The sequence below is a fragment of the Heterodontus francisci genome, chromosome 4, assembly GCF_036365525.1.
Source record: "Heterodontus francisci isolate sHetFra1 chromosome 4, sHetFra1.hap1, whole genome shotgun sequence".
Lineage (NCBI taxonomy): Eukaryota > Metazoa > Chordata > Chondrichthyes > Heterodontiformes > Heterodontidae > Heterodontus > Heterodontus francisci.
The window spans coordinates 142895542-142920223 of NC_090374.1; positions in this window are offsets into that span (position 1 = coordinate 142895542).

Sequence of the window (24682 nt, forward strand, 5' to 3'; positions counted from 1 at the left end):
TTTTCCCAGGCTGGGGAATCTAGAACATGGGGGCACATACTCAGTATAAGGGGTTAATCATTTAGGACTGAGAGGAGGAGAAGTTATTTAACTCAGAAGGTTGTGAATCTTTGGAATTGTCAACCACAGAGGGTTGTGGATGCTCCATCATTGAGTATTATTTTTAGTTGAGATACACAGATTTTCAGGGAATCAAGCTATATGGAAGGTGGGCAGGAAAGTGGAGTTGAGGTGGAAGATCAGCCATGATTATATTGAATGGTGGAGCAGGCTCAAGCAGCCGAATGGTCGACTCCTGCTCCTATATCTTATGCTGTTATGTCCTTTTGTTTACACAATGCTAAAATGGCCTTTAGTGAGTGACATCAAATGGCAATTTACATTTACTTGATATGACAATAGTCCATTAAATTCCCCACTTTATGATATAGAGTCAGAGAGTAATCGAGTCATTATGGCACAGAAGGAGACCATTCAGCCCACCAAGTCCATGCCTGCTCTAAGTAGAGCCATCCAATCAGTCCCATTACCTCGCTCTATCCCCATAGCCCTGCATGTTTATTTCCCTGGCCATCCAATTTTCTTTTGAAATCATTCATTGTCCCTGCTTCTACTACCCTCATGGCAGCCAATTCCAAGTTATTACCATTTGCTGCGTAAAAACATTCTTCCTCACATCCCCCCTGCATCTCTTGCCCAAAACCTTAAATCTGTGTCCGATAGTACTTGTGCTATAAACAAATGGGAACAGCTTTTCTTTGTCTACCCTATCTAAACCTGTTATAATATTATAATCCTACACACCTCTATCAAATCTTATTTTAGTCTTCTTTGCTCCAAATAGAACAACCCCAGCTTCTCCAACCTAACCTTGTAGCTAAAATTCCTCATCCCTGGAGCCATTCTGATAAATCTGCTCTGGACCCTCTCAAGGAATCTCACATTCTTCCTAAAGTGTGGCCTAACCTGGTTCAGCATAACTTCACTGCTTTTTTATTTAATACCTTTATTTATGAAACCAAAGATCCCATATGCTTTGCTAACTACTCTCTCAATATGTCCTGCCACCTTCAAAGATCTGTGCATATGAACCCACAGGTCCCTCTATTCCTGGACCCTTTTTAGAACTGTGCCATTTAGTCTATATTGCCTGTCCCTATCTGTTCTGTCAAAATGCATAACCTCACATTTCTCTGCATTAAATTCCATCTGCCATTGTATGTCCATTCTGCAAGCCTATCTATGTCCTCTTGCAACTGGTTTACATCATCCTCACTGTCTGCCACATCTCCAAGTTTGGTATAATTGGCAAATTTTGAAATTATATATAATCAGTGGTCGTAGCACTGAACCTTGGGGAACACCACTCTCTAGAATCTTCTAGTTTGAACAAACAACCATTTACCATCACTCGCTGTTTTCTGTCCTTAAACCAATTTTTCATCCAAGTAGACACTGACCCTCCTATACCATGAACCTCAATTTTGTTAACCAGCCTTTTATGTGATACTTTGCCAAACACTTTCTTAAAATCTATATAGACAATATCAATTGCATTACCTTCATCAACCTTCTCTGTTACCTCATTAACAAATTCAATTAGATGAGTCAAATATGATATACCTTTCACAAATCCATGCTTGCTCTCCTTAATTAACTCAAACCTTTCCAAGTGCCCGTGAATTTTTTTCTCTGATTATTGTTTCTAAAACTTCACCCACCACTGATGATAAACAATACGGCCTGTAGTTACTAGGAATGCGGAGGGGATTATTGAGAGGAGTTATCGGGAGGCAGTCACACCTCAGGTAAAAGAAGAAGGTAGATGGGTTACCGTCAGGGGAAGAAGAGGGAACTAGCAGGCAGTGCAGGGATCCCCTGTGGCCGTTTCCCTCAACAACAGGTATACCGTTTTGGATACTGTTGGGGGAGACGACTTACCAGGGGTAGGCAATGGGATACAGGTCTCTGGCGCAGAGTCTGTCCCTGTTGCTCAGAAGGGAAGGGGTAAGAGGAGCAGAGCATTCGTCATTGGGGACTCCATAGTTAGGGGAACAGATAGGAGGTTTTGTGGGAACGAGAGAGATTCACGGTTGGTGTGTTGCCTCCCAGGTGCCAGGGTACGTGATGTCTCGGATCGTGTTTTTGGGATCCTCAAGGGGGAGGGGGAGCAGCCCCAAGTCGTGGTACACATAGGCATCAACGACATAGGTAGGAAGACAGATGGGGATTTAAGGCAGAAATTCAGGGAGCTAGGGTGGAAGCTTAGAGCGAGAACAAACAGAGTTGTTATCTCTGGGTTGTTGCCCGTGCCACGTGCTAGCGAAGTGAGGAATAGGGAGAGAGAGGAGTTGAACACGTGGCTGCAGGGATGGTGTAGGAGGGAGGTTTTGGTTTCCTGGATAATTGGGGCTCTTTCTGGGGTAGGTGGGACCTCTACAAACAGGATGGTCTTCACCTGAACCAGAGGGGTACCAATATCCTGGGGGGGAGATTTGCTAGTGCTCTTCGGGGGGGTTTAAACTAATTCAGCAGGGGGATGGGAACCTAAATTGTAGTTCCAGTGTGCAGGATGTTGAGAGTAGTGAGGTCAGGGATAAGGTTATAAGGACACAAGAGGGCACTGGCAAGCAAGAGCTTGGTTTAAAATGTGTCTACTTCAACGCCAGGAGCATCCGGAATAAGGTGGGTGAGCTTGCAGCATGGGTTGGTACCTGGGATCTCGATGTTGTGGCCATTTCAGAGACATGGGTAGAGCAGGGACAGGAATGGATGTTGCGGGTTCCGGGATTTAGATGTTTCACTAAGAACAGAGAAGATGGGGTGTGGCATTGTTAATCAAGGAAAGTATTACAGCGGCAGAAAGGACGTTTGAGGACTCGTCTACTGAGGTAGTCTGGGCCGAGGTTAGAAACAGGAGAGGAGAGGTCACCCTGTTGGGAGTTTTCTATAGACCTCCAAATAGTTCCAGAGATGTAGAGGAAAGGATAGCAAAGATGATTCTTGACAGGAGCGAGAGTAACAGGGTAATGGTTATGGGGGACTTTAACTTTCCAAATATTGACTGGAAATTCTATAGTTCGAGTACTTTAGATGGGTCTGTTTTTGTCCAGTGTGTGCAGGAGGGTTTTCTGACACAATATGTAGACAGGCCAACCAGGGGCGATGCCACATTGGATTTGGTACTGGGTAATGAACCCGGCCAGGTGTTAGATTTAGAAGTTGGTGAGCACTTTGGTGATAGTGATCACAATTCGGGTAGGTTTACCTTAGCGATGGGCAGGGACAGGCATATACAGCAGGGCAAGAATTATAGCTGGGGGAAAGGAAATTATGATGCGATTAGGCAAGATTTAGGATGCGTAGGATGGGGAAGGAAACTGCAGGGGATGGGCACAATCGAAATGTGGAGCTTATTCAAGGAGCAGCTACTGCGTGTCCTTGATAAGTATGTACCTGTCAGGCAGGGAGGAAGTTGTCGAGCGAGGGAGCCGTGGTTTACTAAAGAAGTTGAAGCGCTTGTCAAGAGGAAGAAGAAGGCTTATGTTAGGATGAGACGTGAAGGCTCAGTTAGGGCACTTGAGAGTTACAAGCTAGCCAGGAAGGATCTAAAGGGAGAGCTAAGAAGAGCGAGGAGAGGACACGAGAAGTCATTGGCGGATAGGATCAAAGAAAACCCTAAGGCTTTCTATAGGTATATCAGGAATAAAAGAATGACTAGAGATAGGTTAGGGCCAATCAAGGATAGTAGTGGGAAGTTGTGTGTGGAATCGGAGGAGATAGGGGAAGTGTTAAATGAATATTTTTCGTCAGTATTTACAGTGGAGAAAGAAAATGTTGTCGAGGAGAATACTGAGATACAGACTACTAGGCTAGATGGGATTGAGGTTCACAAGGAGGAGGTGTTAGCAATTTTGGAAAGTGTGAAAATAGATAAGTCCCCTGGGCCAGATGGGATTTATCCTAGGATTCTCTGGGAAGCCAGGGAGGAGATTGCAGAGCCTTTGTCCTTGATTTTTATGTCGTCATTGTCGACAGGAATAGTGCCGGAAGACTGGAGGATAGCAAATGTTGTCCCCTTGTTCAAGAAGGGGAGTAGAGACAGCCCTGGTAATTATAGACCTGTGAGCCTTACTTCGGTTGTGGGTAAAATGTTGGAAAAGGTTATAAGAGATAGGATTTATAATCATCTTGAAAAGAATAAGTTCATTAGAGATAGTCAGCACGGTTTTGTGAAGGGTAGGTCGTGCCTCACAAACCTCATTGAGTTTTTTGACAAGGTGACCAAACAGGTGGATGAGGGTAAAGCCGTGGATGTGGTCTATATGGATTTCAGTAAGGCGTTTGATAAAGTTCCCCACGGTAGGCTATTGCAGAAAATACAGAAGTATGGGATTGAAGGTGAATTAGTGCTTTGGATCAGAAATTGGCTAGCTGAAAGAAGACAGAGGGTGGTGGTTGATGGTAAATGTTCATCCTGGAGTATAGTTTCTAGTGGTGTACCGCAAGGATCTGTTTTGGGGCCACTGCTGTTTGTCATTTTTATAAATGACCTGGATGAGGGTGTAGAAGGGTGGGTTAGTAAATTTGCGGATGACATGAAGGTCGGTGGAGTTGTGGATAGTGCCGAAGGATGTTGTAGGGTACAGAGGGACATAGATAGGCTGCAGAGCTGGGCTGAGAGATGGCAAATGGAGTTTAATGCGGAAAAGTGTGAGGTGATTCACTTCGGAAGGAGTAACAGGATTGCAGAATACTGGGCTAATGGGAAGATTCTTGGTAGTGTAGATGAACAGAGAGATCTTGGTGTCCAGGTACATAAATCCCTGAAAGTTGCCACCCAGGTTAATAGAGCTGTTAAGAAGGCATATGGTGTGTTAGCTTTTATTAGTAGGGGGATCGAGTTTAGGAGCCACGAGGTCATGCTGCAGCTGTACAGAACTCTGGTGCGGCCGCACCTGGAGTATTGCGTGCAGTTCTGGTCACCGCATTATAGGAAGGATGTGGAAGCTTTGGAAAAGGTGCAGAGGAGATTTACTAGGATGTTGCCTGGTATGGAGGGAAGGTCTTACGAGGAAAGGCTGAGGGACTTGAGGTTGTTTTCGTTAGAGAGAAGGAGGAGAAGAGGTGACTTAATAGAGACATATAAGATAATCAGAGGGTTGGACAGGGTGGATAGTGAGAGCCTTTTTCCTCGGATGGTGATGGCAAACACGAGAGGACATAGCTTTAAGTTGAGGGGTGATAGATATAGGACAGATGTCAGAGGTAGTTTCTTTACACAGAGAGTAGTAGGGGCGTGGAACGCCCTGCCTGCAACAATAGTAGACTCGCTAACTTTAAGGGCATTTAAGTGGTCATTGGATAGACATATGGATGAAAATGGAATAGTGTAGGTCAGATGGTTTCACAGGTCGGCGCAACATCGAGGGCTGAAGGGCCTGTACTGCGCTGTAATGTTCTATCAATGTCCTTACAGCCTACCTTGAATAAGGGTGTCACATTTGCCCTCTCCAGTCTTTTGGCATCTCCCCCATATTTAGGGAAAATTGGAAGATTATGACAAGCCTTCCACTATCTCCATTCCCAATTCCTTTAGCAACCTGGGATCCATTCTATGCATAGCCAGCCTTTCCAGTACATTCTGCCTATCAATGTTCATCCTATCCATTACCTCTATCATCACTGCTTCTACTGATATTTTGTCAGCATTCTCTTCCTTAGTAGACACCGATACAAAGTATTCATTAAGTATTCTAGCCTTGCCCTGCACCTCTAAGTATATATCACCCTCTTTACCCTTAAAAGGCCCTACCCCGCCTCTTAATACCTGCTTACTATTTACACGGCAGTAGATTTTTGGGTTCCCTTTTATGTCAACTGCCATTGTTACGACCGAGAAGGGAGGAGTGCACTGTCTTTTCTCATTCCACTTCTCCACAGGTCACAACATATATTTAAAGGTTTACCCAGTTACCAATATGGTCAATCATAGACTCTATTCTTTATCCCAGAATAAAATACACCAACCAGGTTTCTTTAATAAACAACAAAATTACAAGTTTATTATAAAACAAGATTTATCCAGTAAAGAAGCAAAGCATTAACACACAAATTGAAATATGAAAGTTCCCTTTTAAATACCCAACATGCACACACTGAAAAAAATAAAGAAATTCTCTCTGCAAAGGCCTATTACAATAAAAAAGACAAAAAAAAATACTTTGGCCAAATACTTTCTAATTCTTGAAGAAAAAGGAGAAGATATATATATAAGGATGTCAGTTGTCCCTTTTGGTCTGGCATCCTGGTACACTGAGATGGGTCACTGGGATCTTTTCAGATGCAGTTTGTTCTAGAGATGTCCAGAATTAGTCTAGTAGGCTTTTCATGAGAAATATGGCATCAGGGGTTTCAGTGATCACACTCTAGATTGGCAGGGTTTTTCCAAAGAGGTAGAGAAAGAGGAGCAGACAGGATTTCTTAGGGTGCAGCAAAGATGAGCTGCAGGTTTCTTTTTCAGCAGGCTACTAAAGCAACTGCTTTTTGACACTGTCCACACCCCAAATGAACCAAAACAATATCTTAGAAGCCAAGTAAATTCCTGACCCTCATAAATCTTGACATGTCACTTATCTGTAAACATTGTTATGACCAACTGCTGCTGTTATACGATTCTGATTGTGGTGGGACCAACACACTGTTAATTCAATCCCATCGTTCTAAAGATGGGCTAACATATCATTTAAAAACTTTCCAAATTAAAGAAAGACCCAGCCAACTTCCCAAAATCCTGTTCCTTCAGTTTAAATGGTTGAGAGCTCTTTTTCAGGTCCTCTGTGTTTGTGTTCTGTTAGAACAAACTGTCTTCCGTCCCGCATTTTACGGATCCCCGGGTTTTAATTGTCCTGAGACGGGACTTCCACCCACTTGAGGGGAGAGGTCCTGCCTCAGTGAGCTGCCGACCAATCAGCAGGCCATGGATCTAGGAGGGAAGGTAAGGAGGGGTTGCCTCACCAGGGGGATCGGTCCTTCCTTGGTGAAGCTAAAGTGATCGCTTGGGGGGAGAGGGTGCGTCTTGGGTCCCAGGGTTGGGTTGGGAGGCAGGGGCGGCCCTCAATTGGGCACCTTGTGCCTGACTGCCATGTCCCCCTCCCGGGACGCGGAAAGGCCGGCAGCTATCGCTGGGCGGCCTTTCACGTCCCCAACACGCCTGCTTGCCAAGGGTGAAATAACCGTGGAGGTGGATGAGGGCCCTTAAGTGGCTGTTAAGTGGCCACTTAAAGGCCTAGATTGGCCTCGGGCGGGCGAGCCGTTTCCCCAGCCCAACGCCGTAAACCTGACTGGAGGCGGAAGCGGAGCAGGTAGGCCTCCCGGAGCCTCCTGCTTCATTTTATGCTGCCCTCGTGCCACCATCTGACCTGATGGGGTGGTCTAAAATTCAGCCCAGTGTCCTTTCAGTGAACTTTCAACAAAAAACAAAGTCCAGCATCTATGAAATCTTCAGCCTTCTAAAATGAATCCATCTCCACAATTTAAATATGAGTCCTCAAAAAATATTTAACAAAAAAGGAAGCACTTTCAGAACACCATCCTATTCTCATATTCTCTTTTTGCCAGTATTATTTTCCTCTTCACTTTCCTTCTCAACTTATTGTATTTGTCCTGGTTCTCGCTTGAAGAATTCACCTGACACGCATCATACACCCTCTTTTTTGTTTCATTATATTCTCTCCCTCCCTCATCATCCAAGAAGCCCTGGCTTTGGTTCCCTTATCTTTCGCCCTTGTTGGAATGTACCTAGCCTGTACAGGAAATGTCTCCTCCTTAAAGATCACCCACTGTTGCATTGCAATTTTTCCTGTCAATCTTTGCTTCCAATTTACCCTGACTAGATCCCCTCTCATCCCATTGAAGTTAGCCGTATTCCAATTTAAATTGATCCTTGCTCTTCTCCATTATGAATCTAAACATTATGATATGATAATCACACTTACTCAAGTGTTCCTCCACAGACACTTGATCTTCTTGGCCCACTTCATTTACCAGCACAAGATCCAGCAATGCCTCCTTCTTGGTTGGACTGACTACTTACTGGTCAAGAAAGTTCTCCTGAATACTTTTCAGAAATTCCTCCCCCTCCTTTTCCTTTACGCTAACATTATCCCAATTGATATTTGGGTTATCAAAGTCCCCCAATATCACCACTCTATGGTTCGTGCACATCTCCCCGCAGATTTTTTTCTCTATCACTCTCTCACTATTTGGAGGCCTTTAGAAGACTCCCAGTAGCATGATCATCCCCTTTTTGCTTCTCAGCTCTAACCAAATAGATTCTGACTTTGCCCTTTAAGAACATTCTCCCTTTCCAACACAATAACTTCCCTAATCAGTATTGCCACCCATCTCCCTTTTATCCTTCTCTATCTTTTCTGAACACTTTGTACCCTTGAATATTAAGCACCCAGCTCTCAACATTTTTAATCCACATTTCCGTTATTGCCATTGCATCATATTCCCACAGGCTACTAGGGACCTATTCACAACATTTTGTGCATTTACATACATGCATTGTAGTCCTTCTTAGTCTGTTCCTCTCTAATATGCTACTACTTCCTTCGCTAGTACTATCGAACACTGGCACTCCTTTATGTACCTTATTCCTCTTTTCTACTTCTATATTCTTGTGCCCAACCCCCTTCCAATTTAGTTTAAACCCTCCCAATCACACTAGTGAACCTTCGCACAAGCACATTGGTCCCAGTCCTGTTGAGGTGCAACCCATCACTTTTGAATAGGTGCCTCCTGCCCCGAGACTGGGCCCAATGTCCCAAGAATCTGAAGCCCTCCCTCCTGCAGCATACCTCAAGCCAGGCAGTGATTCCTCCCAGCTTTCTATTTCTACTCTCACTAGTGCGTGGATTACTACCTTCAAGGCCCTACTTTTTAACTTTCTCCCTAGCTCCTGAAAATCTGACCATGGACCTCAATACCTGCTCTCTCTTTCTCTATGTTGTTGGTACCGACATGTACCACAACTCCTGGCTAACTCCCTTCCCCTGCAGAATATTCTGCACCCTCTCCGTGATGTCCTTTACCCTGGCACCAGGAAGGCAACACACCATGCAGGACTCATGATGACGGTTAGAGAAATGCCTGTCTGTCCCCCTACCTATGGAATCTCCAATAATGACTGTTTTTCTACTCTTTGCTGTTCCCTCCTCTGCGGTCCCTTTCCCATTGGTACCATGGTCTGGACTGCATTCCTTCAAGGTGGCGTCACACCCAGCAGTGTCCAAAACTGAGTACTGGTTTGACAGCAGCACACACACTGAAGACTCCTGCACTCCCTGCCTCTTCCTATTTTTCTGGATGGCCAACCATCTACTATCCTGAACTCTTGCAGTTTATGGGGTGACCACTTCTTGGAACATATAATCCAGGAAACTTTCCTGCTCCCTGACGCTCCACAGTGATTCCAGCTGCCACTCAAGCTCAGAAATCCTGATTTTAAGCTCAAGCAGCTGGAGACACTTCCTACACAAATGCCACCTCCCCCACGCACCCCCCCCCCCACCCCCAGGAATTGCAACAACAGGTCTCAGCTGCCCATCCATGGTCTAAAAAAAATCTCTATTCCCTCTTTTATAATCTAGTTAGTATCTTTATTTTAATTAATGCTTCTACACCTGCTCTGTGCTAATATTTCTATTAAGTCGCTTTCTGTTATACTTAACTCGATTGAAATTTTGTTAGCTTAACTAGCTAAGCTGTAAATTTGTTACAGTACTTTAGAGTTTCTCAGCCCTTATCTAAACCAGGGCCTTAGTTTAGAAGGAAAAAAAAATCTTAAAATTCACCAACCAATCACCTACCTCTCGTGGCAAATCCACGCTCGTCCCTCACTCTGAATATTCTGCCACCACTGCTGCTGTCTACAATCAGATCAAATATTCATTAAAGTGGGAATCTTCAAAATTAAAGTTAGTAAGACATACAATTTGCAGTCTTATTTTTCCATTTTATCTAAATTGTGAGATCAGCAGGGCACTTGGTTGGAGTATGTTTGAAGCCTACTTTTGCGAGGAACCTGAATGAATATGCATGGGTGAAATGACAACATTGATGAAACACTTCAGGTTAATTTATGTATCTCTGCTGATTTTAATTGAGCTCCAACATAGTTTCCAGCTCAGTAACTTCTTCCAGCTAGTATTCTCTATTATGTTTTTAGGGTGGGATCAGCTGCCAGATCATCCCGTGGGATCCTTGTGATTGGGAGGTGTGGGGCAAATTCATGGCACGCGAGGCCTAAAATTTCCTGCTCCTCCTGGCCCCACAAGGAAGTTTCAAAAATCAAACTCATCTCTTTGCTCCAGATCCACTTTTGCACTGGGTAGTCTTAGCGGGAAACTCACTGTTATTTAGCACTTAGGCCTTCTAACGAAAATTGCAGTCGGGTCCCGATGACCTGGATCAAAACGAGAGATCACACAAAGGGTAGTGGACTATGTGTTTGGGCTACTTCTCACAGGGCACATCGTCCTAATCTAAGCTGAACACCAATATTTCTAAATTATTCCTTGAGCTCAGTTTCAAGAAAGAAGACTTTTCTTAGAAGGATGAAAAGTACAACCTTTCATCTCCCCTGCCTGTACTGGTGCTCTCTCCTGTATCTCAATTATCCTAGATCTTTTTATATTCCGCGTGTTCAAATATTTATCCCATTCCCTTTTAAATTACATTCTAATCTCTACCGCAGCAGCCACTTATGGTGAAGCACACATTGCTCTAATAGATCCAATGAGATTTCTCAATCTCCATTCCCTTGTTCCTCATTCACCCATCAGTGGAAACAATCTTTCACTATTTCCCCATGGTAAGTCCCCAGCTCTCACTGCTCTGTAGAAAATGCTGGTCTCATGCCACCAACCCCATTGTCTAGTCATCCTGCCTTCCCTGAATTCCTCATCCCCATTCTCTCTCTCTTCCCGATCCTCATTATTATCTCTCCATGACCCCCATTCCGTTTTTGGCCAGACCCCCATTCCTCTTCCCCTCAACTCCCATTCCTCTCTCTCCGGCCCTCATTCTCCATCTCTCTCCTGACCCACATTCTCTCACTCTCTCTCCTGACCCCCAGTCTCCGTCTTGTCTTGACCCCATTCCCCTCTTTCACTGACCCTCATTGCCCTCTCTCCCTGACCTCCATTCTCACTCTCGCCCTAACACCATTCCTCTCTCCCCCGACCTCCATTTCCCTCTCTCCCTGAAACCTATTCCCCTCTCCTCGACCCCCATTCCCCTCTCTCCCTTAACTCCATTTCCCTCTCGTTCCTGACCCCCGTTCTCCCTCTCTCCCTGGCCCCCAACCCCATCTCTCTCCTGACCCCCATTCTCCTCTCTCCCTGACCCCCATTCCTGTCTCTCTCCTGACCCCCATTCCTCTCTCTCCCTGAAACTTATTTCCATTCTCCTGAACCTGATTTCTGTCTTGCCCTGACGCACATTTCCCTCTCACCCTGAACCCATTCTCCTCTCTCCCCAACCCTCATTCGCCTCTCTTCCTGAAACCTATTTCTCTCTCTCCCTGAAACCCATTTTACCTCTATCCCTGACCCCCTTTCTCCCTCTCTTCCTGACCTTCATTCTCCCTCTCTCCCCAGTCTTCATTCTCCATCTCTCGCCCTGACCCCCATTCTCCCACTCTGTCCCTGACCCCCATTCCCTTCTCTTCCCGACACTTATTCCCCTCTCTCCCTGAGCCCCATTCCCCTCTCTCCCCAACACCCATTCCCTTCTCTCCCTGAGCCCCATTCCCCTCTTTTCCAACACTCATTCTCCCTCTCTCCCCAGCCTCTATTCTCCATGGGCGGCACAGTGGCACAGTGGTTAGCACCGCAGCCTCACAGCTCCAGGGACCTGGGTTCGATTCTAGGTACTGCCTGTGCGGAGTTTGCAAGTTCTCCCTGTGTCTGTGTGGGTTTTTGCCGGGTGCTCCGGTTTCCTCCCAAAGACTTGCAGGTGATAGGTAAATTGGCCGTTGTAAATTGCCCCTGGTGTAGGGAGGTGATAGGGAATATGGGATTACTGTAGGGTTAGTATAAATGGGTGGTTTTTGGTCGGCACAGATTCGGTGGGCCGAAGGGCCTGTTTCAGTGCTGTATCTCCGAATAAAAAATAAAATAAAATAAATAAATCTCTCTCCCTGAACTCCTTTTTACTCTCTCCCTGAACTCCATTTCCCTCTCTCTCTCAACTCCATTGCCCTCTCTCTCCAACCGCCTTTCTCCCTCTTGTCCTGACCCACATTCCCCATCTCTCTCTGACCTCATTCTTCCATTCTCCCTGCCAGCCTCAGAATTCCCTATCTACAGACCCCAACTCTTGAGCCCTCAACTCTCAAGACCCTCTGCCCTTTGAACCCTGACGCCCCACTCTTGAGTTCCCTCCCCCAACTCCATACTGTTGCCAGAACACCAACCAGTCACAGCTCTCTGCAGCAGTGATGCAGGGTGATGGAGATGTTACAGAGACAGAGGTTTCCTTGCCACGACAGTCGGTGACATTGTGGAACAGGGAGCAACTGCTGCGGTGGGAAAATTCAAGTGCGAGGATCTCTTGGCTGCTAGCAATAGCACAGGGGAGATCCATGCCGCATTTCTGGAGACTTCTGGTCATTCCAGGAGGGTTGCAAGACTAACAAAGAACAGTACAGCACAGGAACAGGCCATTCGGCCCTCCAAGCCTGCGCCAATCTTGATGCCTGCCTAAACTAAAACCTTCTGCACTTCCGGGGACCATATCCCTCTATTCCCTTCCTATTCATATATTTGTCAAGATGCTTCTTAAACGTCGCTATCGTACCTGCTTCCACCACCTCCCCCGGCAGCAAGTTCCAGGCACTCACCACCCTCTATGTAAAGAACTTGCCTCACACATCCCCTCTAAATTTTGCCCCTCTCACCTTAAACCTATGTCCCCTAGTAACTGACTCTTCCACCCTGGGAAAAAGCTTCTGACTATCCACTCTGTCCATGCCGCTCATAACTTTGTAAACCTCTATCATGTCACCCCTCCACCTCCGTCGTTCCAGTGAAAACAATCTGAGTTTATCCAACCTCTCCTCATAGCTAATGCCCTCCAGACCAGGCAACATCCCGGTAAACCTCTTCTGTACCCTCTCCAAAGCCTCCACGTCCGTCTGGTAGTGTGGCGACCAGAATTGCACGCAATATTCTAAGTGCGGCCTAACTAAAGTTCTGTACAGCTGCAGCATGACTTGCCAATTTTTATACTCTATGCTCCGACCGATGATGGCAAGCATGCCGTATGCTTCAATCTATTGTCTGTGTCAGATTGATAGACCTCAATGGGAATTGGCTGCAGTGTTCCTAGTTCAGAGGAGGAAAAAAATGATCATTCAGGCTTCCTGCTCCCGATTGCTATACAGTGACCTCTGATGGTAAATGGCTTGTTTATGAGTGGTGCCAGAATCAAATTCAGCTGCAATGTTCTTTACGCTCAGACAGCCTGTTGGCATTTACTCTCAAGACTCACACATGATAATGATCATTTCATGAAGGACCAGAGGCCAAATACCACCCATCAAACCAGAGCCTAAGAAATAAGCAAATGCCTCAGAGAGGAAAGAAGGAAATAAGGAGAGAGAAATATTATTATATTATTTTATAACATTTTAAATACCAACACATACTGGCATGACAAGCTATTGTGCACCTTGAAACAAAAATGCTTAAGACAGAACACTTAATCTTTAAAAATCTACTTAGTAGTGTTTTTATTATCTTTTCCTTTACCACATTAGGGCTGATTTATATGGACAAGTTGAAATTGGAATGAAACAAAAACAATGGCACTCAGCACTTATATTACTCATCAAGTTTACATCCTTTTTGTTCTCAACTTACACAGATCCCACAATGAAAGCCCGATAAGCACTGAGCCGGCATGCCTTTTGTTGGAAAACAGAGAGATTATCCCATATAGCAGCTTTCAGAAGACGGATATTATGAAAACAGACCTTTACAATTATCTCTTTTACTTATCTGAATCATCAGATGATTCGTAATATTGTGAATAAACATATATCAAAGATGATGTCAACTGCACTGCTGAAGTTGTTTCTTGGAAGAAAAGTTTAATGTCACACTAAATTTTAAATGCTGTCAAAAAATTTAACCCTTCCATAGGCACAATCCAACATGTGAGATTGAGCTTGACTGCAATGTGTATCAATGGTGATTTTAAGAATAGAAACTTACAGTACAGAAGGCAATTTAGCCCATCACATCTGTGCCAGTTTTTTGAGACAGCTATTCACTTACTTCCTCCTTATCCCATTTACATCCTTTTACATTTCTCTTATGAGAATATTTACCCACTTCCTTTTAAAAACTATTATGAATTCTGCTTCACTCTTGTTTCTATTAGGGCTAACAACCTTCTGCAAATCTGTGCAAATGTATGTCGAAAATGGTAATTCGCTAAAAGGGGTTTGAGAGTTGTTCTACTGGGCTCCGACAGTGGGTCACCCTGCAATTATACTTAGTTGATTAGATTGGTAACAGGCGAGTATGCATGGCAGATGCAGTATAATATGGATAAATGTGAGGTTATCCACTTTGGTAGCAAAAACAGGAAGGCAGATTATTATCTGAACGACTATAAACTGAGAAAGGGGAATATGCAGCGAGACCTGGGTGTTCTCGTACACCAGTCGCTGAAGGTAAGCATGCAGGTGCAATAGGCAGTAAAAAAGGCAAATGGTATGTTGGCCTTCATAGCAAGAGGATTCGAGTACAAGAGCAGGGATGTCTTGCTGCAATTATACAGGGTCTTTGTGAGGCCACACCTGGAATATTGTGTGCATTTTTGGTCTCTTTATCTGAGGAAGGATGTTCTTGCTATAAAGGGCGTGCAGCGAAGGTTTACCAGACTGATTTCTGGGATGGTGGGACTGACATATGAGGAGGGATTGAGTTGGTTAGGATTATATTCGCTGGAGTTCAGAAGAGTGAGGGGGGATTTCATAGAAACCTATAAAATTCTAACAGGACTTGACAAGGTAGATGCAGGAAGGATCTTCTCGATGGTGGGGGAATCCAGAACCAGGGGTCATAGTCTAAGGATACGGGGCAAACCTTTCAGGACTGAGATGAGAAATTTCTTCACCCAGAGAGTGGTGAGCCTGTGGAATTTGCTGCCACAGAAAGCAAGTTGAGGCCAAAACATTGTATGTTTGTAAAAAGAGTTAGATATAGCTCTTGGGTCTAAAGGGATCAAAGGGCATGGGGCGAAAGTGGGAACAGGCTACTGAGTTGGATGATCAACCATGATCATAATGAATGGCGGAGCAGGCTCGAAGGGCTGAATGGCCTATTCCTGCTCCTATTTTCTATGTTTCTATGAATACAGAAGGTATCAGATTTGTGGCTTGACAATAGATAGTAAACAAAGCCTATGCAAACCTTATTGTGACCATCTCTCCCACATTTCACCAGGCAATAGAGAAGAAGAATCAAGTCAGTTAGCAAAGAAGAAAGTATTTTAGGAGTGGTAGGAATAGAAATTCTCCTGAGTGCTCATTCAGGCCAAAATCGGTACAGTGTAGACAGCATCCACTCCAACCAGGAGGATGGCCTAAATTTGGGCTTTGGGCCTGATTTAAATAATTTAGGCAAGCTTCTGGTGCCTGCTGCACTTCCAAAGGCAGCTCACCCTTTTGCAGCAACAAACTTAAAGGCCACCTGCCTTGCTGGCAGCAACCTTAAGTAAATCCCAGGATGGAGGAGTTGAGAGTGCCCAATCATATGTAGGCTGTATGATTGCACCTACCCGCTTCACTCTCTACCTCAGCTTGATCATGGAACTCATCTGTTATGATGTTGCTTTAACTGTTGAATATGTAAATAGTCTAACATACATTATAACAGGAAGTAATGTAAGTCAACACGTGATATAGCAGTTGGAGTAGTGTTAGTCAACAGTAGGCTTAACAAAGATGTTATAAAGTTGACACCACTATAGCACATGGTGCCTCACAGTGAACCCCTCTAAAATCAGAGCCAGTGTATTCCACCTCCACAATGCTAGTGCCAACAAAGAATTGCCATTCTACATGGATGGTCAAAGACTAAAGCATGATTCCAACCAAACATACTTGGGAGTGACTCTGGATAGGGCTTTGTCCTTCAGGAAGCATCTGAAGAAAACAACAGCAAAGGTCATAACTAAAAACAACCTATTAACCAAACTTGCTGGATCTATGTAGGTTGCTGCTCCCACAACACTCCAGACCTCAGCACTTGCCCCATCATACTCAGCAACAGATTACTGTGCACCTGACTGGCATATGTCATCACACACACATCTTGTTGATACTCAAGTGAATGCAACAATGCGCATTATAACTGGAACCCTCCGCTCAACACCCCTCCCCTGGCTTCCTGTCCTCGCAAACATCACTCCCAATACATCAGCCGTCTGATGAAAACCCACAAGCTAGTTGAAACCATCTGTGCTGCACCTCACTTACCACTTCATAATGACATGTTCAATCCGCCTATTGCCTGCCTTCCATCTTGGCGCCCCATATGGAGCAACTTTCCTGAGCAAGATCTACCAGCAGACATCCTTTGGATCAAGGAATGGGAAACATGGGAAGTCACTAACAAGTTCCTTGTTACAAAGCCCATCTGTCGAATGGCAGGTGTTGAACTACCATGGCGAGAGTGGTCCTTGCTAAACAGTTTCAGGACAAGCCAGGGCCCCTACACAGCCAACCTCCACAGCTGGGGCCTCAGTACAAACCCTTAAACATTTGTGGAGAGACATAAACAACGCTGCACATGTTGTCCCCTCTACAGACTAAGTGGTAGACTAATCACATTAAATTCAGCAAATGAGGAGGCTATTACTTGGCACCCAGGATTTGCATTTGCTAAACAAATAAAATTTCAGAGCTCTCTTGTAAGTCTATTATTTTGTAATAAAGCACCCTTCATTCAACTTACCACTCAGCCTCAGATTGTTTGGTAGTTTGGGTTCAGATATCAATAACACGATATGGTGGCAGCAGAACACAAGAGTAGCAGTGATGCAGAGATGTGTAATGTGCTCGGAGGGGCGTTCAACTAAGGACAGAGGTGACCAGCGTGACATTGAGGATGATGGTTTCTCCTGTGGAAAGCCATAAAGCTTGGGACAACACTACAGATCACTGGCGGAAGCAGCAACAGGTGACAAGGTCAGATTTGATGACCATCCTCAAAAAGCAGTTCTACGGGAAAGCGTGAGTAGGCGAAGGGGGTAGTTTGTTCGAACAGCAGCCATCAGAAAGGGCAGTAATTGGGCAGAATCAGGCTTCCAAAATGGAAGGAGAGTTGATTCGAGTCAGGGCTGCAGTATGGCACTGCAATTACGTGTTGTGTTTTTCCCCATGTATGTGCTTTGTGGGCGGAGTCGCTCCAATTGCAGGCTGAAAGCCCGTGCTGCAGTCACAGAGCTGAGGGCATGGCAGAGGTCCAACGTTACAGGCACAACAGACCTGCACTGTTTTTAACTTCAAGAAAAACTTTTGAAAAAAGAAAGCAATTAAAGGGGAAAGCTCTAGCAGTGAATTCTTGCAATCAAGAAGTTTGGCACCATGATCACAAAATAGCCAGTGATGAACTGGAAGGTTTAAGATCTCCTCTGTGAATTCCAATTCTTCAAACAGTGCATGGCATTGTGCTTTTTGGGTCTTGCTGTCACAGAGCTTGACAAGCAAGCGATTAAGATAAAAATTGCTATTGGCAACAAAGGACTCCATCACATCAACACTTCTGGACTGTCAGAAGCAGACCAGAAGGACCCATCGAAACTGTGGACAATGTTAGAAGACCAACTGAAGATCATGGTTAATTTCAGGATCCATCGACTGGAACTGATTCCATACAGGCAACAGCCCAAGGAAACCATTGATCAATCTGTCAGCAGATGCCGGGAGAAAGGAAAAGACTCTGCGATTTTTCAGATGCAGGATTGTCTGAAAGGATAATGGAGCTAGTCATTGCGACAACCCTGATAGAGGCGTTCCAAAAAGACTTGTTGGATAAAGAAAAAGGATACAACACTAAAGTTCTCCTTAGGAAAGGCAGGAAGTATGAAGCCATAACTCACCACCACCTTCTCAAGTGCCATTAGGGATGGACAATAAATGCCGACATAGCCAGTGTCACCCACATTCCCCGAATGAATAAAAAAAGTTAGACAGTGCATACAAGTACTTGGAGCAGCTGCAACCATTGGCCAGGCAGACAAGACACTTCGACAGAGCAAGGCATGCGGCAAGTGCGGTCTGATGCACCAGCCAAAAAATTGTCCTGCATTCAGGGATAGCTGCAAGGTGTGTGGTCTAAGGGGGCACTGTGTAAGATTGTACCGGTCTGACAATAATGAAGCAGTCAGAAGCCACAGCAAGCCACAGCTTAATAAGAAAAAGACACTGCCTAGAGGAAAAAACAAGAAAGAGTTCACCAAATACCAGTTTAAACATAAGCATGTCCATGCGGTAGGAAAGGACATGGTCTGCAAAGAAGGCACTGAAAGCGAACATGCTTTTCACACTGTGACAATTGCATACCACATGGATGCAGTTACACAGCTAGAAGCCTTCACTACAATCAAAATCATATGCCCGAATAAGAGTGGCAAGCACAGGCTGCGACTAAAGGTTGACTCTGGGTAAGCAGCAATATTTTACCACTTCGGATACTAAAGGATATGTATCTAGCTAAATGGGAATCTATGCTACAGCCAAAGAGAGCTAGACTCACTGCATATAATGGTTCATCAAAATGCTGCATGGGAACACTGGCGTTGAAGTGCAGGTATGGAAATTCTGCATGGTCACCTCAAGTCTTCTACGTCGTTGACACCAATGGTCCAGCGGTAGCAGGACTACCAGCATGCAGTGAGCTCTGGATCATGACAATTCACGAGATTAGTAATGTGCCAATGTGAAACAATAAAAGTAAATGTGACCCCATTGAGTCCAGTCAGGATTTGCAACAAAAGTATCCAGACAGATTTGATACCATGGGCAGTTTTAGAGGAGATGCTGTTCTTCATTTAAAAGACAATGTAGTTCCCTCCATTGATCCACCATGGAAGTGCAGTGTTCACATCAAGGACAAGCTAAAAGCTGAAAGCTTGAAACAATGGAACGGCCATGTTCAGCAACACACTGATTGGTGCAGCTCTATCACCATCGTGATCAAGAAGGATGGTACCGTCAGAGTATGTCTAGATCCTCGAAGGTTAAACCACGAACTCAAAAGATGTCCTCACAAAATTCCTACTTCGGAAGAGTTAAATTCAAGATTTGCGAGAGCCACGTTTTTCTCGAAGTTAGGTGCAAAACATGGATACTGGCTGGTCCACCTTTCTGAAGATTTACAGGGACTAACAACTTCCAGAACACTATTTGGAAGATATTGCTTTTTATGCTTACCATTTGGTCTGTCAGTAAGCCAAGATCTGTTCCAACAGCATATGGATCGCCTCACTGAAAATGTTCCTAGATGTGTTTGCATTGCAGATGACATAGCAGTCATAGGAAGTACTCAAGAAGAGCATGACAGGAATCTTCACATCTTAATGGAAACAGCCAAACAAGAAGGTCTTGTATTTAATAGGAAAAAAATGTGCTATTAATGTCAGCCACATCAATCTTGTCAGCTCAATTTACTGTGATACAGGAATACGATCGGAGCCAAGTAAGGTTGAAGAAATACAATCCAGGCCTACTCCTCAGGACAAGGATGATCTACGGAGGTGTTTGGGTTTGTTTAATTTTCTTGCGCCATATATCTTGAATTTTTCTGAGAAAGCATCATCACTTCATGAGCTTTTCAAGAAGGATACGTCATTCTTGTAGCACCAAGATCATTAGTGCATATTCGATTTGCTAAAACAGTCTCTTTCTAAAGAAGCACAAAGATAAGTGTTAATCCCAACATCCCTTCACCAAGATATCCTTACACAATGTCACCAAGGTCACATGGGCATTGAAAAGTCCAGACGACTTGTGCATGAGACAATCTATTGGCCTGGGATCAACAGTGACATAGAGTGAGCACTGAGGATGTGTGATGCATGTCAAGCTTCAACCATGTCAGCACAGTGAGCCACTTCATCCTCATGATATTCTGACATATCCATGGTCAAGAATAGCCACTGACCTATTTACCATCAAAGGCAGCAATTTTCTACTGATCATCCATTACTTTTCCACGTTCCCTATCATTCGACAATTGAGGGATACATCAAGCCCATTGATAGCCAACACAATGAGTGGAATTTTTAGTTTGTTTGCTTCCCCAGAGGAGATCATATCGGATAACGGTTCACAGTCAGCCATTTCAAGACATGTGTGCATAGTAGGCTGTAAATCATCCCTGCATTACCCAAGATCAAATGGCCTAGTGGAGAGGGTAGTGTGTAAAGTAAAGTCGATAATTCTGAAATGCAGAGAAACTAACGAAGATCTCTAAGTTGCAATGTTGCACTTATGAGCGACACCCATAGATACAGGGTTACTAACACCAGCAGAGATCATGTTTGGAAGGCAAGTTAGGGCAACTCTTCTGAGTCATCACTCCATGAAATCATCGCCAATTCAAGACAAACTACTGGCGAGATAGGAAAAAATGAAAGTCACGCATGACAAGCATGCAGGCGTGGAATTACTTCCACTACAGATCAAACAGAAGGTCAGAATGATTCAGCTGCATGAAAAGACATGGTTCCCCGTGGAAGTGTCGAAGATCTCTAATGAGCCACGATCATATGAAGTTCCCGCCCTGAACAGAATGACGTTGAGAAGGTATAGATGTCAGCCGTGAGAGTTATCTTCCAACATCAGGCTTGACACTCCTATAGCATTGAGAACACATTCAAATTTGAGTCCTAAGAATGTAACTCAGAAAAATGGCACATGTCATACTCAAGTCAAAGATGATTGTCAGTCCAAACCTACAAGTCAATAGGAAAGAATTTGCAACTCCAAGTTTCAACAAAGTTTCGCAGTTACAAGATCAGGTCGAGTCAGCAGACTACCTGCACATTTCAGAGACACTTGATTAATGATCATGAGAGTCAATACATATGTAAATATTGTTCACAACTATCCTATTTCATTACGTACATAGTTTATAATTTATGAAGTTTCCATTTAAGGAAAGGGGGATGTTGTGATATTGCTTTAACTGTTGAATATGTAAATAGCGTAACATACATCATCACTGGAAGTGATGTAAGTCAGCACATGATGTAGCAGTTGGAGTAGCTTTAGTGAACAGTAAGCACGTGTATTTCAGAGCTCTGTTGGATGTATGTCTGTAATTTTGTCTTAAAAACCCTTCATTCAACTTACCATTTAGCCTCAGATTGTTTGTTAAATTTGTGTTGAGCAATCAATAACAAAACAACTTACACAGGGGGTCATGATTTAGTTTCGACTTGATGGGAAGCTTTTCAACCACAGCAGGCTAAGATTCAAGACTAAGGTGATCCTCCAGCATATCCACGACTTACAGTATGCTGATGACTGTGCAGTTGTGGCTCACACTGCAAGTGACATTCAGACCACCCTTAACCTCTTCAACTCCTCATTCAAAAGGATTAGTCTCTCACTCAACATCAGCAAGACCAAAATCCTTCACCCATCTTCCCCCAGACAAGCACTTACACCTCCAGCTATTGTTATTGATTGGGAGACTTTAGAACTTGTTGAACACTTGTCATATCTCATCAGCTGCCTTGCTCAAAAGATCACCATCGAAGTGGCGATCCAGCACAGAATCAGCTATGCTAGCACAGTCGTCCAAAAAGTGCACAGCCAGGTCTTCGACATCAGAGATCTCCGATAGAGGACAAAGGCTTTAGTCTACAATGCTGCTGTTGTTACCATTCTTCTACATGGCTGTGAGACTTGAGTTACCTACTAAAGGCACTTTCAGGCACTGGAGAATTTCCAAACGATACTCAAAGTCAAGTGAGAAGACATGCCCTCTGAAATGGCCTAGCAAGCCACTCAGTTGTATTAAACTGCTACAAAGTGTAAGAAAAGGAATGAAACCGCATGGACCACCCGGTATTGACCTAGGCACTGGAAACGACAACGGCAAACCCAGCCCTGTCGACCCTGCAAAGTGTTCCTTACTGACAACTGGGGGCTTCTGCCAAAACTGGGAGAGCTGTCTCACTGACTAGTCAAGCAACAGCCTCACATAGTCACACTCACGGAATCATACCTTACAGGCAACGTCCCAGACACCACCATCATCATCGCTGGGTATGTCCTGTCCCACCGGCAGGACAGACCCACCAGAGGTGGCAGCACAGTGGTATACAGTCGGGATGGAGTTGCCCTGGGAGGCCTCAACATCGGCTTCAGACCCCATAAAGTCTCATGGCATCAGATCAAACATGGGCAAGGAAACCTGCTGATTATCACCTAGTGCCCCCACCCCCCCACCCCCCTACCTCGGCTGATGAATCAGTACTTCCCCATGTTGAACACCAACTGGAAGAAGCATTAAAGATAGCAAGGGCACAAAATGTACTCTGGGTGGGGGACTTCAATGTCCATCAGCAAGAGTGTCTCGGTAGCACCACTACTGTCCAAGCTAGCAGAGTCCTAAAGGACATAGCTACTAGACTGGGTCTGCAGCAGGTGGTGAGGGAAGCAACAAGAGGGAAAAACCTACTTGACCTTGTCCTCACTAACCTACCTGTCACAGATGCACCTGTCCATCGCAGTATTGGTAGGAGTGACCACCGTTCAGTCCTTGTGGAGACGAAGTCCAGTCTTTACATTGAGGATACCCACCATCGTGTTGTGTGGCACTACCGCCATACTAAATGGGATAGATTTTGAATAGATCTAGCAACTCAAAACTGGGCATCCATGTATTCAACCACATAAACTCATGGCCTGGCATAAGCACCACTCTACCATTACCATCAAGCCAGGGGATCAAACCTGGTTCAATGAAGAGTGCAGGAGAGCATGTCAGGAGCAACACCAGGCATACCTAAAAATTAGGTGTCAGTCTGATGAAGGACTACTTGCATGCCAAACAGCGGAAGCAGCATGTGATTGGACTAAGCGATCCCACAACCAATGGATCAGATCCAGTCATGCATGGTGGTGGACAATTAAACAACTAACTGGAGGAGGAGGGTCCACAAATATCCCCATCCTCAACGATGGGGGAGCCCAGCACATCAGTGCAAAAGACAAGGCTGAAGCATTTGCATCCATCTTCAGCCAGAAGTGCCGAGTGAATGATCCATCTCGGTCTCCTCATGAGGTCCCCAGCATCACAGATGCCAGTCTTTAGCCAATCTGATTCACTCCACGTGATATCAAGAAACGGCTGAAGGCTTTGGAAACTGCAAAGGTTAGGGCCCTGACAACATTCCAGCAATAGTACTGAAGGCTTGACCTCCAGGACTAGCCGTGCCCCGAGTCAAGCTGTTCCAGGACAGCTAGATTGCTGGCATCTACCCGACAATGTGGAAAATTGCCAAAGTATGTCCTGTACACAAAAAGCAGGACAAATCCAACCTGGCCGATTACCGCCCTATCAGTCTATGCTCGATCACCAGCAAGGAGATGAAAGGGGTCTCAACAGTGCTATCAAGCGGCAGTTGCTCAGCAATAACCTGTTCACTGACGCTCAGTTTGGGTTCCACCAGGGCCACTCAGCTCCTGACCTTATTACAGCCTTTGTCCAAACAGGGACAAAAGAGCTAAACTCCAGAGGTGAGGCGCGAGTGACTGCCCTTGATATCAAGGCAGCATTTGACTGAGTATAGTGTCATGAAGACCCTCACCTGCCAAGAATAAGGCATATTAATTTTGTCACATGAACATTAATTTTACACTGTTGCTGGTGTGAAGAGATGACTTGTTTAAAGAGATCAGCAGTGGCTGGAAAACATTTGCATACTAAGAGACAGTGCTTGGAGAGATCATGGGAATTGCTCATTGATTCAATTAACAGAGATTGGTCAGGGCAATGGTGGTCCACATCTTGTCAGTGTAAGAGACAGCACTACATCCCCCACCAAGAGTTTTGGAACCCACAAACGCAGGAGTTTGTTAACAAAAAGCGAACCTGCTGGCCCAGGTCTGGTTTTCCTGTGGACGGGGTTGACCTGCTCCTAGGTAATGATCTGGTAGGGACAAAGGTGGTAGCTTCCCCAGTAGTGAAAGAGAGACTGCAGGAGGTCAGAGAGACAGGGCAGTGGCAAGAGACAGTCCTCTGTAGTTTCTCTGAATGTATCGTGAATCAAGCCATGCTCAAATCAGCTTCCCCAGAGGAGACTGAATTGGCACTGCAGGCAGATAACCATAAGGACTGTCTGTCTGAGACTTTCTTTGGAAAGTTAGAAGACACAGGAAATTAATTAAATGAATCTTCCCTAGCTGAAGCTTAGCGAGATGATCCAGTATTGAGAGAGTTCGCACAGGCTGCCCAATCTGAAATTGAAGCAGAGGGAGCCCCTGACTGCTACTATTTAAGGAATGAGGTACTGATGAGGAAGTGGAGTTCTCCTGAGAGCAAGGAGTTAGTGGTGCCACAGAGGTACCAGAGAGAAATATTAA